A 6,293-nucleotide genomic window follows, 5' to 3' on the forward strand; every position below is an offset into this window, starting at 1 on the left:
GTGTGGGGAGGGGGGAGGCAAAGAGAGAGGGAAGGAAGGAAGGGAAGGAGGAGAGGATCAAAAAAATTCATCCTGTTATCTTGGATAGCCAAAGGATATTTTCCCCCCCAGGGCCATAGACCCTATGTGCGAACTGTACTGAAGGGAACTAAACTTTTGTCACCTTGACACTGCCTTTTGGGATATTGATTTTAAGCTGTTTATTAAGAAACAAGGCTAAGAAAGAACTTTTGACCCTCCCCATTCCCCTTTCCTGCCCAAGAGATTCAGACAGAAAAACTGGCTTTAGGAAAGAAATCTTAGGATGTTTACCTTAGCCTAATTTGAATTAAGTATGGTAAATAAGAAGGCTTCAGGCAGGGGCCTGTTAGCTAGATACCCTGTGTCCCATGGTCTCTGAGTAGCCTAGCCAGAATTTTTCTGCCATGTATATTCTGTTCTTCTTCAATTACCTGTAAATTGCCAATTCTCACTTCTGAAATCTAATACTTCATCCCCCTACTTTCTTCTTTGTCCAAAAATGTCATATATATCCATTGTTACCTCATTGTCTTTGGAATTTTCATGCTTATGTAGCTTCTGCATGCACATGTATTAAAATTGATTTTATCCTGTTAATCTGTCTCTGTTAATTTGACTATTAGCCCAGCTAGAAGAACTCAGAAGGTGGGAGGAAAAGTATTAACTTTTTTAGCCCCCACAGTACCTTTGATTTTCTAAATAAACTTGTTTACTGCCATAGCACACCCGTTTATCTTTATGGACCAGTGGTCCATAAAATCCATGGTATCCCATATATTTAAGTACTAGATTTGGACAACCAACCATTGAAACTGCCTTCTCTGAGACAGAAGAAGATATCATATCATAGGATATTCTCAGAGATGAATTCCTCAGATAGCATCCTTGATCTTTCTCTACAAAGACTTTTCCAGTTGGCACTATTATCCATAGGCTCAAAATAAGAAATGCAAGTGGACTTTATAATTTATATATTTTAGCTGGTCACATGATCACATCTAACCTATAGAGCTCCTCTTAGTAAGGAGAAAGGGAAAAATAGGTACTGAGTAGACTCACTGTCACAAAAGCCAAGGGTGTTTCATAAAGCAAGGAGTTTCCAACAGCACCAAGGATAGCTAAAAGATCAAGTAAGATAAAAATGGAGAAGCATCCATTAATTGTAACAATAAAAAGGTTATTAGTGATCAAGGCAAGGAAATATTCAATGAGTGATGCAGGAAAAGTCAAAAGGAGTGGTATGGGAGGTAGTAGATAATCATCAAGGAAATAATTAAAGTTTAATAAATAACCTAACCATATGTTCTCCAACATGTAAAAAATGTCATAAATTATAAGATATTATTATATTAGATGTAGGCAATTGATTTAAACTTTTTATCACTTGATTAAATACATTATTGTATGTAATACCTTACTGATTTCTTTTTCCAATCACAATTAAAGTTTGCATATTAGCTGACTTTGCATGGAGAATATAAAGATTCTACTGTGTCACTTCTGGCCCCCAGCAGTGAATGCATTATATTACTCCTTTGATATATATTGAGAACCTATTATGTGACAATGTTCTAGGTAATGAGAAGTATGATGGTTCGCAAAAAAAGTCTCTATCCTAATGAAGCTTAGATTTCATCAGGAAGGAGGATAATACACATTTTATAATATCAAGTACAGGTGAATGCTATAGGGAAAAAAGGCAGGTGAAGGCTTAGAGAATGGAATGGGTAGTCAGGGAAATCCTTTCTCAGGAGTTCTGAAAAAATTAAGAGAATGAGTCTTGTGAACATCTGGAGAAAGTTCCCTGATAGAGGGAACAAGTGATAGAGGGACTGTGAGAAAGATAGAGGAACTGAGAAGAGGGAGGACAGGCAAGAGTGATAGGAAATATTGGAGAGGAGTCTAGAAGCCAGCTCATGTGGGTAGGTACAGTGTTGTAGGCCAGGATAAAAGCTTTGAATTTTATTTTCAACAATGCGATAGGCCTTTGAGAGTTTTTCTTTTTTGCTTTTTTTGCTTAGCTTTGTTTCTTTTAACCAGAATGTCATGTTTTTCGTAAACAGTGCAGTGTCACTACTTTTAGGACTGACAGCTTAATTTCAAGGCATACATTCTGAAGTATAACAAGGTCTCATTTGCATTCTAAATTTAATAAAAATAGGATTAAATATAAATAAAGTATATAATTTTATTCTTAAGACTAGTAGTTTATAGCACATGAATTTGGTCACAAACATGTTTTTAGCTTAGAATATACTGTGCAAATAGGCAATTTCTCCTGCCTATAATTACATTGCCTGACAGGTAAGAGACATGTTCTATAAAAATGTAATAAAAAACCCTTTAAAAAACATACTTTTAGAAAAAAAAAACTTTTTGAGTGAGTGCTCGTGTTATAGAAAAATGTTTGTCAAGATCTTCCAAATGGATATTGCAAATTCAATCATGTAGGGGTTTCCAAGTTAAATGACTCAACTGGAGAGACAATTTTGTTCAAAAACTGATAACTATATCACAACTTTCTCCTCTAGCTGGCCACTGGAAATTACTTTTACATCATCTATATTAAGTATCCTAGTAAAGCTCTTAGACTGTGTTCTAAAGAAATAATTAGAGTTATGGAGTAAAATTTAGGTTCAAAGATATTTATCTGAGTATAATAAAAGAAAAATTGACAAAATCTAAATACCCAACAATAAGGTAACAATGAAGACATTGTGCTATTTTGTATCATGAAGTAGCACCATGATAGTGAATGTTTAATAATATTGATACTCTAAATATAGAATGAAAATTTTTCTAAGTGTGGTTTTTGTTTTCCCATTCAGGTATACCAAGCTGTCAAGTTTGATTCTTCAAGAAGTTCATCTTTTAATTTAGCAAGTCCAACATTTGTCTTTTCCAATGTTACCATTATTAATCTTAATTTCAGGACTACAACACTATTCATTGATTTACTTTACTGAGGGACTTTTGGGATACTTCCTAGATTATTTTTGTCTACATGTGTTTCATTTTATTTAAAACTTAGAAAGCTGAGCAAGCAATCACAAGTACTTCCTGTTCCTGTTAAAGCAGAATGAACTCTTAGTCCTGCCTTTCCCTCTACATTCATTTATAAATATCTATCCAAAGAGCATGTCAAGGCCACATATTTCTGAGTCTACTTCCTACTGATTAAACAATAACATTTTCTTTCAATAGATGTATTTAATCAAGGGAGGAGATCTCACTTGTGATAAATTTTATTTGATCTTATCTAATTTTTCCTTTTTTTTCCAGTCACCCAGTCAGATTACATTGAAGATGTGACTGCCATGCCAGTCTCTGGAAGTATTGTTTTACTTCTATCACTTCATTTCATTCTGAATTTATCTTCCTCTCTGTATTTAAATTAAAAGAAATTATCAAACACTAGTTTCTGAAATTATAACTGTACTTATCACATCGATAAATGTATCACATTTATAATTATAAACATAATTCTATTTATTGAATAAATGAAAGTTACATGCTTTCTCAGATGGTTTGCATGTTATTGGTAGTAAAATGTATGACTTTTAGAAAAACAAATGATAAATTGTAAGTTTTCTTTCTCTAAAATGAATAGTAAATTGAAAATTCAAAAGCTGTGCAAATTGTAAATATGTTATTGTTAAATTTGCCTACATCAATGTCAAATGTTCTTTTATTAAATTTTGGAATAGTCGAATCTAAAGACTAAAAGGTTATAATATTTAGTAGCATTACCTATGAGAAGTATACTAAGAAATAAAACAGAGCAATGAAGCAAATCAACATAATTATTTCTTTTTTATGGTTTGGGCAGTACTTCATAGAAAGAAAGACCATAAAGCAGATATAAGATCTCAGCTCTATAGATACCTGTACCATTAACAGTAAACCATAATTAGCCATTTGCACCAGACAGAAGTCAAAGTGATTCTTCATTTCAGAATATTTCCTATGTAATGTATAATTTCGATAGTCAGCAACTGCCTAAATAACAATGAAAAGTAGGAGTCAGCCTTCTTTAGCTCAAATCCTGGATCTGCTACTCAATAGTTATTTGACCTCTCTGCCTCAGTTTCTTATCTGGAAAATGGGAAAGACAATAATAATATTCACTTCGTAGAGTTTTCTCAATGTTTGAAGCACTGAGAACTATAGCTGACAATTATAAAGTGTTTTTTTATATAGAAGAATATAAATTTGGTTAAACTATAAAAATGCTAAAATGTTTGGTCTCTTTTTCCATCATCATATAAACATAAATTATGTCACAATATGTCTTTTTCCAATGCCCTTGAATTTTCTCCGGGCCTTTAACATAATTTAAATTCAAAGTGCCAGAGATTATTTTAATAAAGGCATTACTACAACTCTGAAATAATCTTATTTTGTGTTTTTAAAGGTTCTTGGGATCATAAACGTGAAATAATTTCTTATTTTTATCTGTTAACATGCCAGACCAACATAGACAATTTGTTTAATGAGCTTTACTCAAAAATACTTGCGGAAAAGGTATAATGTTATTTTCATCTGACACAATGGACAGGGAACATCTGTCACATCAACTATTTTTTTTAACTTTATATTTTATGCATCCCCATGGAATCTTTATTCTGATATGTTAAGTTTCCTGAAATTTAATATGTATATTGAAAGATAATTTATTAAAATTTAGTAAAATCATATCCCATTGTACCAACTTTAGTTTTATATAATTTGTTCACTCTAATTATAAAACTACCACAAAGTCAGGGTAAAATCTTTGAACACTGCAGAGACTATTTGAAAAAAAAAAAATAACCTTAAACCAGAAATCGCCTTACACAAAAAGCAATATATTGGTAATAAATTTATTTCTAGACTATTGATCAATCTGTTAATCTGTCTCTATGTATATTAACATATCTATCTTGTGCTCTTGGGTTCCTAACATACATATAGCCATTTTTTTCCTGCTTTTCTCAAATTTAACATAATTCCATGAACATTTCTGTACCATTCTATATTTTTAGAAAACTTGATTACAAGGGTTCTATGATAAGTATTTATCTAGATTTTACTAGGACTCTATCCTTATGTGAGTTTTCATATTTCCTTGACATTCTCCTTCTTTCACTTTCTTAGCTGGCAGCCAAGCCATTCCAGGTGATGGCTCCCCTTTTTGAACTTGGATGAAAGAGTACATTATGAGGAGCAGAATCCAGCTTCCAGAGCAGTTGCCAGATTGGTTGGGGATAAGCTACTCTGAGGTTGACTTTGGCCAATAGGAAAAAGGAAAGAGAAGACAGCAAGGCAGATAGGTACCCCTCCTTTTTTTTTTTCCTGTGGACTACTCTTGGGACTAGCTACCCTTCCAAAGAGGTCTCATATGTTAAGTGAACATGTTTCCAGAGTGATCTGTTCTGTCTCTATGACTTATTAGAAGCAGTAGCAAATAGAGCAATGCATTGCTTTGGATCTTAACTAATTTCATTTTTTCCCCTCAACTCCCACTGCACCAGGCTGACATGTCTGAAGTGAAATTTAAAAAACTTAGTCCTTCCTTCAGGTTTTATTTTCTTAAGAAAATAGATTAAAATTTTTTTTCAATTATAGTTGACATTCATTATTAGTTTCAAGTGTTCAGCATAGTGGTTAGACATTTAGAAAATAGATTTTTCTTTATTTAAATATGTTCAATAAAGATTGCATTAAATTTGTATATTGCTTTGAGTAATATGGCCATTTTAACTATGTCTACTCTTCCAATCCACAAACATGGATTATCTTTCTATTTCTTTGTATCTTCTTCAATTTCTTTTAATAATGTCTTATAGTTTTCAATGTATAGGTCCTTTGCAAAAGAAATAGAATAAAAAATAATTAGATTTGTATGGAATCACAAAAGACCTCAAATAGCCAAAGCAATCCTGAAAAAGAAGAAGGCCGGAGGCATCACTCTGCCTGACTTAAATTATACTGCAAAGCAACAATGATCAAAACAGCATGGTACTGGCGGAAAAAAACAGACACACAGACCAATGGAACAGAATTGAGAGCCCAGAAATAAACCCCCATATATGTGGGTAAATAATTTTCACCAAAGGCGTCAAAAACATAGAATGGGGAAAAGAAAGCCTCTTCAATAAATGGTGCTGGGAAAATTAGAAAGCCACATGCAAAAAAATGAAACTAGACTATTTGTCATTGCACACCAAAATTAACTCAAAATGGATCAAAGATCTAAATATAAGACCTGAAACAATAAATTGCATAGAAGA

This window comes from Pteropus alecto, unplaced genomic scaffold (genome assembly GCF_000325575.1).
Source record: "Pteropus alecto unplaced genomic scaffold, ASM32557v1 scaffold301, whole genome shotgun sequence".
Taxonomy (NCBI): domain Eukaryota; kingdom Metazoa; phylum Chordata; class Mammalia; order Chiroptera; family Pteropodidae; genus Pteropus; species Pteropus alecto.